Source organism: Myxine glutinosa, chromosome 5 (genome assembly GCF_964187855.1).
Source record: "Myxine glutinosa chromosome 5, kmMyxGlut1.1, whole genome shotgun sequence".
Classification (NCBI taxonomy): domain Eukaryota; kingdom Metazoa; phylum Chordata; class Myxini; order Myxiniformes; family Myxinidae; genus Myxine; species Myxine glutinosa.
Window position 1 is genome coordinate 113,025,011 of NC_136265.1, and position 14,874 is coordinate 113,039,884.

Here is a 14,874-nt window from a genome sequence, read left to right on the forward strand (position 1 = left end):
TAAGAGTGGATGTACATGGTAAATATAGAATGTTTAATATAGGAGTGGATGTATATGGTAAATATAGAATGTTTTATATAAGAGTGGATGTATATGGTAAATATAGAATGTTTTAATACAAGAGTGAATGTATATGGTAAATATAGAATGTTTAATATAAGAGTGGATGTATATGGTAAATATAGAATGTTTAATACAAGAGTGGATGTATAAGGTAAATATAGAATGTTTAATATAAGAGTGGATGTATATGGTAAATATAGAATGTTTAATATAAGAGTGGATGTACATTGTAAATATAGAATGTTTTATATAAGAGTGGATGTGTATGGTAAATATAGAATGTTTAATATAAGAGTGGATGTATATGGTAAATATAGAATGTTTAATATAAGAGTGGATGTATATGGGAAATATAGAATGTTTAATATAAGAGTGGATGTACATGGTAAATCTAGAATGTTTAATACAAGAGTGGATGTACATGGTAAATCTAGAATGTTTAATATAAGAGTGGATGTGTATGGTAAATATAGAATGTTTAATATAAGAGTGGATGTACATGGTAAATCTAGAATGTTTAATATAAGAGTGGATGTACATGGTAAATATAGAATGTTTAATATAAGAGTGGATGTATATGGTAAATATAGAATGTTTAATACAAGAGTGGATGTATATGGTAAATATAGAATGTTTAATACAAGAATGGATGTATAAGGTAAATATAGAATGTTTAATACAAGAGTGGATGTATATGGTAAATATAGAATGTTTAATACAAGAGTGGATGTATATGGTAAATATAGAATGTTTAATATAAGAGTGGATGTGTATGGTAAATATAGAATGTTTAATATAAGAGTGGATGTATATGGTAAATATAGAATGTTTAATATAAGAGTGGATGTATATGGTAAATATAAAATGTTTAATATAAGAGTGGATGTATATGGTAAATATAGAATGTTTAATATAAGAGTGGATGTATATGGTAAATATAGGATGTTTAATATAAGAGTGGATGTATATGGTAAATATAGAATGTTTAATATAAGAGTGGATGTATATGGTAAATATAAAATGTTTAATATAAGAGTGGATGTATATGGTAAATATAGAATGTTTAATATAAGAGTGGATGTATATGGTAAATATAGAATGTTTAATATAAGAGTGGATGTATATGGTAAATATAAAATGTTTAATATAAGAGTGGATGTATATGGTAAATATAGAATGTTTAATATAAGAGTGGATGTATATGGTAAATATAGAATGTTTAATATAAGAGTGGATGTATATGGTAAATATAGAATGTTTAATATAAGAGTGGATGTATATGGTAAATATAAAATGTTTAATATAAGAGTGGATGTATATGGTAAATATAGAATGTTTAATATAAGAGTGGATGTATATGGTAAATATAGAATGTTTAATATAAGAGTGGATGTATATGGTAAATATAGAATGTTTAATATAAGAGTGGATGTACATGGTAAATATAGAATGTTTAATACAAGAGTGGATGTACATGGTAAATCTAAAATGTTTAATATAAGAGTGGATGTACATGGTAAATCTAGAATGTTTAATATAAGAGTGGATGTGTATGGTAAATATAGAATGTTTAATATAAGAGTGGATGTGTATGGTAAATATAGAATGTTTAATATAAGAGTGGATGTATATGGTAAATATAGAATGTTTAATACAAGAGTGGATGTATATGGTAAATATAGAATGTTTAATACAAGAGTGGATGTATATGGTAAATATAGAATGTTTAATATAAGAGTGGATGTATATGGTAAATATAGAATGTTTAATATAAGAGTGGATGTATATGGTAAATATAGAATGTTTAATACAAGAGTGGATGTATATGGTAAATATAGAATGTTTAATATAAGAGTGGATGTACAGTATATGGTAAATATAGAATGTTTAATATAAGAGTGGATGTATATGGTAAATATAGAATGTTTAATATAAGAGTGGATGTACATGGTAAATATAGAATGTTTAATAATTAGTGGATGTATATGGTAAATATAGAATGTTTAATATAAGAGTGGATGTATAAGGTAAATATAGAATGTTTAATATAAGAGTGGATGTATATGGTAAATATAGAATGTTTAATACAAGAATGGATGTATAAGGTAAATATAGAATGTTTAATACAAGAGTGGATGTATATGGTAAATATAGAATGTTTAATACAAGAGTGGATGTATAAGGTAAATATAGAATGTTTAATACAAGAGTGGATGTATATGGTAAATATAGAATGTTTAATATAAGAGTGGATGTACATGGTAAATATAGAATGTTTAATATAAGAGTGGATGTACATGGTAAATATAGAATGTTTAATATAAGAGTGGATGTATATGGTAAATATAGAATGTTTAATATAAGAGTGGATGTACATGGTAAATATAGAATGTTTAATAAAAGAGTGGATGTACATGGTAAATATAGAATGTTTAATATAAGAGTGGATGTACATGGTAAATATAGAATGTTTAATATAAGAGTGGATGTATATGGTAAATATAGAATGTTTAATATAAGAGTGGATGTATATGGTAAATATAGAATGTTTTATATAAGAGTGGATGTATATGGTAAATATAGAATGTTTAATACAAGAATGGATGAATAAGGTAAATATAGAATGTTTAATACAAGAGTGGATGTATAAGGTAAATATAGAATGTTTAATATAAGAGTGGATGTATATGGTAAATATAGAATGTTTAATATAAGAGTGGATGTACATGGTAAATATAGAATGTCTAATATAAGAGTGGATGTACATGGTAAATATAGAATGTTTAATATAAGAGTGGATGTACATGGTAAATATAGAATGTTTAATATAAGAGTGGATGTACATGGTAAATATAGAATGTCTAATATAAGAGTGGATGTACATGGTAAATATAGAATGTTTAATATAAGAGTGGATGTACATGGTAAATATAGAATGTTTAATATAAGAGTGGATGTACATGGTAAATATAGAATGTTTAATATAGGAGTGGATGTATATGGTAAATATAGAATGTTTTATATAAGAGTGGATGTATATGGTAAATATAGAATGTTTTAATACAAGAGTGAATGTATATGGTAAATATAGAATGTTTAATATAAGAGTGGATGTATATGGTAAATATAGAATGTTTAATACAAGAGTGGATGTATAAGGTAAATATAGAATGTTTAATACAAGAGTGGATGTTTATGGTAAATATAGAATGTTTAATATAAGAGTGGATGTACATGGTAAATATAGAATGTTTAATATAAGAGTGGATGTACATGGTAAATATAGAATGTTTAATATAAGAGTGGATGTACTGTATATGGTAAATATAGAATGTTTAATATAAGAGTGGATGTATATGGTAAATATAGAATGTTTAATATAAGAGTGGATGTATATGGTAAATATAGAATGTTTTATATAAGAGTGGATGTATATGGTAAATATAGAATGTTTAATATAAGAGTGGATGTATAAGGTAAATATAGAATGTTTAATACAAGAGTGGATGTATAAGGTAAATATAGAATGTTTAATATAAGAGTGGATGTATAAGGTAAATATAGAATGTTTAATATAAGAGTGGATGTATAAGGTAAATATAGAATGTTTAATATAAGAGTGGATGTATAAGGTAAATATAGAATGTTTAATATAAGAGTGGATGTATAAGGTAAATATAGAATGTTTAATATAAGAGTGGATGTATAAGGTAAATATAGAATGTTTAATATAAGAGTGGATGTATAAGGTAAATATAGAATGTTTAATATAAGAGTGGATGTATAAGGTAAATATAGAATGTTTAATATAAGAGTGGATGTATAAGGTAAATATAGAATGTTTAATATAAGAGTGGATGTATAAGGTAAATATAGAATGTTTAATACAAGAGTGGATGTATATGGTAAATATAGAATGTTTAATACAAGAATGGATGTATAAGGTAAATATAGAATGTTTAATACAAGAGTGGATGTATATGGTAAATATAGAATGTTTAATATAAGAGTGGATGTATAAGGTAAATATAGAATGTTTAATATAAGAGTGGATGTATAAGGTAAATATAGAATGTTTAATACAAGAGTGGATGTATATGGTAAATATAGAATGTTTAATATAAGAGTGGATGTATATGGTAAATATAGAATGTTTAATACAAGAATGGATGTATAAGGTAAATATAGAATGTTTAATACAAGAGTGGATGTATATGGTAAATATAGAATGTTTAATATAAGAGTGGATGTACATGGTAAATATAGAATGTTTAATATAAGAGTGGATGTATAAGGTAAATATAGAATGTTTAATATAAGAGTGGATGTATAAGGTAAATATAGAATGTTTAATACAAGAATGGATGTATAAGGTAAATATAGAATGTTTAATATAAGAGTGGATGTATAAGGTAAATATAGAATGTTTAATATAAGAGTGGATGTATAAGGTAAATATAGAATGTTTAATACAAGAGTGGATGTATAATGTAAATATAGAATGTTTAATACAAGAATGGATGTATAAGGTAAATATAGAATGTTTAATACAAGGGTGGATGTATATGGTAAATATAGAATGTTTAATACAAGGATGGATGTATAAGGTAAATATAGAATGTTTAATACAAGAATGGATGTCTAAGGTAAATATAGAATGTTTAATACAAGAATGGATGTATAAGGTAAATATAGAATGTTTAATATAAGAGTGGATGTATATGGTAAATATAGAATGTTTTATATAAGAGTGGATGTATATGGTAAATATAGAATGTTTAATATAAGAGTGGATGTATATGGTAAATATAGAATGTTTAATATAAGAGTGGATGTATATGGTAAATCTAGAATGTTTAATATAAGAGTGGATGTATATGGTAAATCTAGAATGTTTAATATGAGTGGATGTATATGGTAAATATAGAATGTTTAATATAAGAGTGGATGTATATGGTAAATCTAGAATGTTTAATATAAGAGTGGATGTATATGGTAAATATAGAATGTTTAATATAAGAGTGGATGTGTATGGTAAATATAGAATGTTTAATACAAGAGTGGATGTATAAGGTAAATATAGAATGTTTAATATAAGAGTGGATGTGTATGGTAAATATAGAATGTTTAATACAAGAGTGGATGTATATGATAAATATAGAATGTTTAATACAAGAGTGGATGTATAAGGTAAATATAGAATGTTTAATACAAGAGTGGATGTATAAGGTAAATATAGAATGTTTAATACAAGAGTGGATGTATAAGGTAAATATAGAATGTTTAATACAAAAGTGGATGTATAAGGTAAATATAGAATGTTTAATACAAGAGTGGATGTGTATGGTAAATATAGAATGTTTAATACAAGAGTGGATGTGTATGGTAAATATAGAATGTTTAATATAAGAGTGGATGTATATGGTAAATATAGAATGTTTAATATAAGAGTGGATGTATATGGTAAATATAGAATGTTTAATATAAGAGTGGATGAATATGGTAAATATAAAATGTTTAATATAAGAGTGGATGTATATGGTAAATATAGAATGTTTAATACAAGAGTGGATGTATATGATAAATATAGAATGTTTAATACAAGAGTGGATGTATAAGGTAAATATAGAATGTTTAATACAAGAGTGGATGTATAAGGTAAATATAGAATGTTTAATACAAGAGTGGATGTATAAGGTAAATATAGAATGTTTAATACAAGAGTGGATGTATATGGTAAATATAGAATGTTTAATACAAGAGTGGATGTATAAGGTAAATATAGAATGTTTAATATAAGAGTGGATGCATAAGGTAAATATAGAATGTTTAATATAAGAGTGGATGTATATGGTAAATATAGAATGTTTAATACAAGAGTGGATGTATATGGTAAATATAGAATGTTTAATACAAGAGTGGATGTATAAGGTAAATATAGAATGTTTAATATAAGAGTGGATGTATAAGGTAAATATAGAATGTTTAATACAAGAGTGGATGTATAAGGTAAATATAGAATGTTTAATACAAGAGTGGATGTATAAGGTAAATATAGAATGTTTAATATAAGAGTGGATGCATAAGGTAAATATAGAATGTTTAATATAAGAGTGGATGTATATGGTAAATATAGAATGTTTAATATAGTATAAGGTAAATATAGAACGTTTAATATAAGAGTGGATGCATAAGGTAAATATAGAATGTTTAATATAAGAGTGGATGTATATGGTAAATATAGAATGTTTAATATAAGAGTGGATGTATATGGTAAATATAGAATGTTTAATACAAGAGTGGATGTATATGGTAAATATAGAATGTTTAATACAAGAGTGGATGTATGAGGTAAATATAGAATGTTTAATATAAGAGTGGATGTATATTGTAAATATAGAATGTTTAATATAAGAGTGGATGTATATGGTAAATATAGAATGTTGAATACAAGAGTGGATGTATATGGTAAATATAGAATGTTTAATATAAGAGTGGATGTGCATGGTAAATATAAAATGTTTAATATAAGAGTGGATGTATATGGTAAATATAAAATCTTTAATATAAGAGTGGATGTATATGGTAAATATAAAATGTTTAATATAAGAGTGGATGTATATGGTAAATATAAAATGTTTAATATAAGAGTGGATGTATATGGTAAATATAGAATGTGTAATACAAGAGTGGATGTATATGGTAAATATAGAATGTTTAATACAAGAATGGATGTATAAGGTAAATATAGAATGTTTAATATAAGAGTGGATGTATATGGTAAATATAGAATGTTTAATATAAGAGTGGATGTATAAGGTAAATATAGAATGTTTAAAACAAGAGTGGATGTGTATGGTAAATATAGAATGTTTAATACAAGAATGGATGTATAAGGTAAATATAGAATGTTTAATACAAGAGTGGATGTATATGGTAAATATAGAATGTTTAATATAAGAGTGGATGTACATGGTAAATATAGAATGTTTAATATAAAAGTGGATGTGTATGGTAAATATAGAATGTTTAATACAAGAATGGATGTATAAGGTAAATATAGAATGTTTAATACAAGAGTGGATGAATATGGAAAATATAGAATGTTTAATATAAGAGTGGATGTATATGGTAAATATAGAATGTTTAATATAAGAGTGGATGTATATGGTAAATATAGAATGTTTAATATAAGAGTGGATGTACATGGTAAATATAGAATGTTTAATACAAGAGTGGATGTACATGGTAAATCTAAAATGTTTAATATAAGAGTGGATGTACATGGTAAATATAGAATGTTTAATATAAGAGTGGATGTGTATGGTAAATATAGAATGTTTAATATAAGAGTGGATGTGTATGGTAAATATAGAATGTTTAATATAAGAGTGGATGTGTATGGTAAATATAGAATGTTTAATATAAGAGTGGATGTATATGGTAAATATAGAATGTTTTATACAAGAGTGGATGTATATGGTAAGTATAGAATGTTTAATACAATAATGGATGTACATGGTAAATATAGAATGTTTAATATAAGATTGGATGTATATGGTAAATATAGAATGTTTAATATAAGAGTGGATGTGTATGGTAAATATAGAATGTTTAATATAAGAGTGGATGTATATGGTAAATATAGAATGTTTAATATAAGAGTGGATGTATATGGTAAATATAGAATGTTTAATATAAGAGTGGTTGTATATGGTAAATATAGAATGTTTAATATAAGAGTGGATGTACATGGTAAATATAGAATGTTTAATATAAGAGTGGATGTATATGGTAAATATAGAATGTTTAATATAAGAGTAGATGTATATGGTAAATATAGAATGTTTTATATAAGAGTGGATGTATATGGTAAATATAGAATGTTTAATACAAGAATGGATGTATATGGTAAATATAGAATGTTTAATATAAGAGTGGATGTATATGGTAAATATAGAATGTTTAATATAAGAGTGGATGTATGTGGAAATATAGAATGTTTAATATAAGAGTGGATGTATATGGTAAATATAGAATGTTTAATACAAGAATGGATGTATAAGGTAAATATAGAATGTTTAATACAAGAGTGGATGTATATGGTAAATATAGAATGTTTAATATAAGAGTGGATGTATGTGGTAAATATAGAATGTTTTATATAAGAGTGGATGTATATGGTAAATATAGAATGTTTAATACAAGAATGGATGTATAAGGTAAATATAGAATGTTTAATACAAGAGTGGATGTATAAGGTAAATATAAAATGTTTAATATAAGAGTGGATGAACATGGTAAATATAGAATGTTTAATATAAGAGTGGATGAATATGGTAAATATAGAATGTTTAATATAAGAGTGGATGTATATGGTAAATATAGAATGTTTTATATAAGAGTGGATGTCTAATGTATATGGTAAATATCGAATGTTTAATATAAGAGTGGATGTATATGGCAAATATAGAATGTTTAATATAAGAGTGGATGTATATGGTAAATATAGAATGTTTAATATAAGAGTGGATGTATATGGTAAATATAGAATGTTTAAAATAAGAGTGGATGTATATGGTAAATATAGAATGTTTAATATAAGAGTGGATGTATATGGTAAATATAGAATGTTTAATATAAGAGTGGATGTATATGGTAAATATCGAATGTTTAATATAAGAGTGGATGTATATGGCAAATATAGAATGTTTAATATAAGAGTGGATGTATATGGTAAATATAGAATGTTTAATATAAGAGTGGATGTATATGGTAAATATAGAATGTTTAAAATAAGAGTGGATGTATATGGTAAATATAGAATGTTTAATATAAGAGTGGATGTATATGGTAAATATAGAATGTTTAATATAAGAGTGGATGTCTAATGTATATGGTAAATATCGAATGTTTAATATAAGAGTGGATGTATATGGTAAATATAGAATGTTTAATATAAGAGTGGATGTATATGGTAAATATAGAATGTTTAATATAAGAGTGGATGTATATGGTAAATATAGAATGTTTAATATAAGAGTGGATGTATATGGTAAATATAGAATGTTTAATACAAGAATGGATGTATATGGTAAATATAGAATGTTTAATATAAGAGTGGATGTACATGGTAAATATAGAATGTTTAATATAAGAGTGGATGTATATGGTAAATATAGAATGTTTAATACAAGAATGGATGTATATGGTAAATATAGAATGTTTAATACAAGAATGGATGTATATGGTAAATATAGAATGTTTAATATGAGTGGATGTATATGGTAAATATAGAATGTTTAGTACAAGAGTGGATGTATATGGTAAATATAGAATGTTTAATATAAGAGTGGATGTACATGGTAAATATAGAATGTTTAATACAAGAGTGGATGAAAAGGTAAATATAGAATGTTTAATATAAGAGTGGATGTATATGGTAAATATAGAATGTTTAATACAAGAATGGATGTATATGGTAAATATAGAATGTTTAATATAAGAGTGGATGTATATGTTAAATATAGAATGTTTAATACAAGAGTGGATGTATATGGTAAATATAGAATGTTTAATATAAGAGTGGATGTATAAGGTAAATATAGAATGTTTAATATAAGAGTGGATGTATATGGTAAATATAGAATGTTTAATATAAGAGTGGATGTATAAGGTAAATATAGAATGTTTAAAACAAGAGTGGATGTGTATGGTAAATATAGAATGTTTAATACAAGAATGGATGTATAAGGTAAATATAGAATGTTTAATACAAGAGTGGATGTATATGGTAAATATAGAATGTTTAATATAAGAGTGGATGTACATGGTAAATATAGAATGTTTAATATAAAAGTGGATGTGTATGGTAAATATAGAATGTTTAATACAAGAATGGATGTATAAGGTAAATATAGAATGTTTAATACAAGAGTGGATGAATATGGAAAATATAGAATGTTTAATATAAGAGTGGATGTATATGGTAAATATAGAATGTTTAATATAAGAGTGGATGTATATGGTAAATATAGAATGTTTAATATAAGAGTGGATGTACATGGTAAATATAGAATGTTTAATACAAGAGTGGATGTACATGGTAAATCTAAAATGTTTAATATAAGAGTGGATGTACATGGTAAATATAGAATGTTTAATATAAGAGTGGATGTGTATGGTAAATATAGAATGTTTAATATAAGAGTGGATGTGTATGGTAAATATAGAATGTTTAATATAAGAGTGGATGTGTATGGTAAATATAGAATGTTTAATATAAGAGTGGATGTATATGGTAAATATAGAATGTTTTATACAAGAGTGGATGTATATGGTAAGTATAGAATGTTTAATACAATAATGGATGTACATGGTAAATATAGAATGTTTAATATAAGATTGGATGTATATGGTAAATATAGAATGTTTAATATAAGAGTGGATGTGTATGGTAAATATAGAATGTTTAATATAAGAGTGGATGTATATGGTAAATATAGAATGTTTAATATAAGAGTGGATGTATATGGTAAATATAGAATGTTTAATATAAGAGTGGTTGTATATGGTAAATATAGAATGTTTAATATAAGAGTGGATGTACATGGTAAATATAGAATGTTTAATATAAGAGTGGATGTATATGGTAAATATAGAATGTTTAATATAAGAGTAGATGTATATGGTAAATATAGAATGTTTTATATAAGAGTGGATGTATATGGTAAATATAGAATGTTTAATACAAGAATGGATGTATATGGTAAATATAGAATGTTTAATATAAGAGTGGATGTATATGGTAAATATAGAATGTTTAATATAAGAGTGGATGTATGTGGAAATATAGAATGTTTAATATAAGAGTGGATGTATATGGTAAATATAGAATGTTTAATACAAGAATGGATGTATAAGGTAAATATAGAATGTTTAATACAAGAGTGGATGTATATGGTAAATATAGAATGTTTAATATAAGAGTGGATGTATGTGGTAAATATAGAATGTTTTATATAAGAGTGGATGTATATGGTAAATATAGAATGTTTAATACAAGAATGGATGTATAAGGTAAATATAGAATGTTTAATACAAGAGTGGATGTATAAGGTAAATATAAAATGTTTAATATAAGAGTGGATGAACATGGTAAATATAGAATGTTTAATATAAGAGTGGATGAATATGGTAAATATAGAATGTTTAATATAAGAGTGGATGTATATGGTAAATATAGAATGTTTTATATAAGAGTGGATGTCTAATGTATATGGTAAATATCGAATGTTTAATATAAGAGTGGATGTATATGGCAAATATAGAATGTTTAATATAAGAGTGGATGTATATGGTAAATATAGAATGTTTAATATAAGAGTGGATGTATATGGTAAATATAGAATGTTTAAAATAAGAGTGGATGTATATGGTAAATATAGAATGTTTAATATAAGAGTGGATGTATATGGTAAATATAGAATGTTTAATATAAGAGTGGATGTATATGGTAAATATCGAATGTTTAATATAAGAGTGGATGTATATGGCAAATATAGAATGTTTAATATAAGAGTGGATGTATATGGTAAATATAGAATGTTTAATATAAGAGTGGATGTATATGGTAAATATAGAATGTTTAAAATAAGAGTGGATGTATATGGTAAATATAGAATGTTTAATATAAGAGTGGATGTATATGGTAAATATAGAATGTTTAATATAAGAGTGGATGTCTAATGTATATGGTAAATATCGAATGTTTAATATAAGAGTGGATGTATATGGTAAATATAGAATGTTTAATATAAGAGTGGATGTATATGGTAAATATAGAATGTTTAATATAAGAGTGGATGTATATGGTAAATATAGAATGTTTAATATAAGAGTGGATGTATATGGTAAATATAGAATGTTTAATACAAGAATGGATGTATATGGTAAATATAGAATGTTTAATATAAGAGTGGATGTACATGGTAAATATAGAATGTTTAATATAAGAGTGGATGTATATGGTAAATATAGAATGTTTAATACAAGAATGGATGTATATGGTAAATATAGAATGTTTAATACAAGAATGGATGTATATGGTAAATATAGAATGTTTAATATGAGTGGATGTATATGGTAAATATAGAATGTTTAGTACAAGAGTGGATGTATATGGTAAATATAGAATGTTTAATATAAGAGTGGATGTACATGGTAAATATAGAATGTTTAATACAAGAGTGGATGAAAAGGTAAATATAGAATGTTTAATATAAGAGTGGATGTATATGGTAAATATAGAATGTTTAATACAAGAATGGATGTATATGGTAAATATAGAATGTTTAATATAAGAGTGGATGTATATGTTAAATATAGAATGTTTAATACAAGAGTGGATGTATATGGTAAATATAGAATGTTTAATATAAGAGTGGATGTATATGGTAAATATAGAATGTTTAATATAAGAGTGGATGTGTATGGTAAATATAGAATGTTTAATACAAGAATGGATGTATATGGTAAATATAGAATGTTTAATATAAGAGTGGATGTATATGGTAAATATAGAATGTTTAATATAAGAGTGGATGTATATGGTAAATATAGAATGTTTTTGTTTTTTTTGCATACTGAATCGAGGCTCGTGAAAGAGCTAACATTTATTTCACAAACAAATCAACCAGACAAACAAAATATACAAAAAGAGGGAGCGGAAGGCAAGATGGGGAGAGAAGGGGAAGCACACAACCACAACATTTGAGAGCAGGGAGAGGGCTTGGGGGGGGGGGGGGCGGGGAGAGGGTTGCAGGCAGATCTTGTGCGACCTGTAGGAATATTTGGGGGACAGAGCCCAGAGAGAGCTGGGGGGGCAAGGCCAGAGAGGAGTCGGTAGAAGACGGAAAGACCACCAACCTGCCTGCGGTGAGTGAGTGAAAGGCCTTTGGAGTTAGCTTCATCGCGGGAGATTCCAATGATTCTGAACGCTTTGGTTTCAACAGCGTGAAGACGAGCTAGGTGTGAGGCAGGAGCACCAGACCAGAGGGGAGAGCAGTATTCCATAGAGCTGCGGATGAAAGCCCTGTATGTGGTGAGGAGCTCAGGTGTGCCAAGGAAGGACTTCGCACGACGGAGGATGCCCAGTCGGCGACTGGCTTTGGAGGCCAGATTTGAAATGTGGTTTTCCCAGGAAAGATCATGGCAAATAGTGAGACCCAAAAGCTTGAGTGACAGAACTTCTTGGAGAGGATTATTCAGAAAGTGGATGGGAGGGTTTTCCAGTCGGTCTTTTCGGAGAGATATCGTAAGAGTTTGAGATTTATCAGGATTGAAAGACATGTTCCATTTGTTTGCCCAGTCTGTGATTTTGTCCAGGTCTGCAGAGAGTGAGGAGGCTGCAGACTGCCGATCTGAGGGATGAGGAATGGAGCGACAGAGAGTAGAGTCGTCAGCAAAGAGATAGAGAGGATTTTCAAGAGGGTCAGAGAGATCATTGATGAAGACCAGAAAAAGCACAGAGCCCAGAACACTACCTTGGGGAACTCCAGCCTGAACAGGAAGAGGAGATGAGAGAAACCCATTCAGGGCCACACGTTGACTACGACCAGAGAGGAAGTCCGCCAGCCATGCGTGGAGATTTCCATGGATACCAAAGGAGGAGGGTTTGGTGAGCAGAGCGGGGTGCCAGACCGTATCGAAGGCATGTGAAATGTCAAGGGAGACAGCTCTAATTTCCTGTTTGGCGTTGAGGACCTCCATCCATTGTTGAGAAAGCAGAAGCAGCATGTCCAGAGTAGAGTGACCAGGTCTGAAACCAAATTGATGATCAGAGATCAAGCCATTGGAGAAGAGGAAAGATTTCATATCTGAAGCAATGATGGATTCCATGACTTTGCTGATAATTGGGAGAAGGCTGATTGGTCTGTAGTTGCTAGGATCTGTTTTTGCACCTTTTTGTGCAAGGCGATGATGTTGGCTGATATCCAAGCAGATGGCAGATGACCTTGAGCAAAAGAGAGGGTGAAGAGAACAGAAAGAGGGAGTGAAAGAGCGGAAGAACATGATTTTAGGACCCGTGGGCTGATGCCGTCAGGACCAGTTGCAGAATCAGAGTCGAGGGTTGACAGAAACTTTTCCACCTTGTCAGTAGGAAAGGACACAGAGTCCAGGAGCAGCTGGGTATGACTGGGTACAGTGGGTGAGAAAGAGAACAGAAAGAGGGAGTGAAAGAGCGGAAGAACATGATTTTAGGACCCGTGGGCTGATGCCGTCAGGACCAGTTGCAGAATCAGAGTCGAGGGTTGACAGAAACTTTTCCACCTTGTCAGGAGGAAAGGACACAGAGTCCAGGAGCAGCTGGGTACGACTGGGTATGGTGGGTACAGAGAGGGATGGGTTTGGGACACAAGATTTAGAGGCAAACACAGAGTTGAGGCATTCAGCTTTTTCACGTGCGGAGTCAGCCGTTAAGCCGTTTGAGGTGAGGGAGGGGATGGAGGGGGAACAAACACCAGAAACAGATTTGACCAGACGCCACTAGGATTTGGAAGAGGGAGACAGACAAGAGAGTTCGGTCCTGAGAACGGAGAGATCTTGTTTCCTGGCTCTCCTGAGGGTGGACACACACTTGTTTCGGGCTTTGTGAAAGGAAATGAGATTTCCTTCCGTTGGATTTGCTTTCCAGGAGACGAAAGCAAGTTGTTTCAGGACAACAGCCTCACCACAAGATTTGTACCATGGACGGGAGGAAGGGTATGACAACTGAAGACGAGATGGGATAAATCTTTGCATGAGAGAGAG

General features: G+C 28.0%; 1 protein-coding gene across 4 annotated transcripts in view; it reads left to right on the forward strand.

Annotated features, from left to right (window-relative positions):
- Positions 1–14,874, forward strand: part of NCAPG (non-SMC condensin I complex subunit G) — a 120,009-nt gene that overhangs the window by 36,881 nt on the left and 68,254 nt on the right. The gene's annotated exons all lie outside the window — the stretch shown is intronic.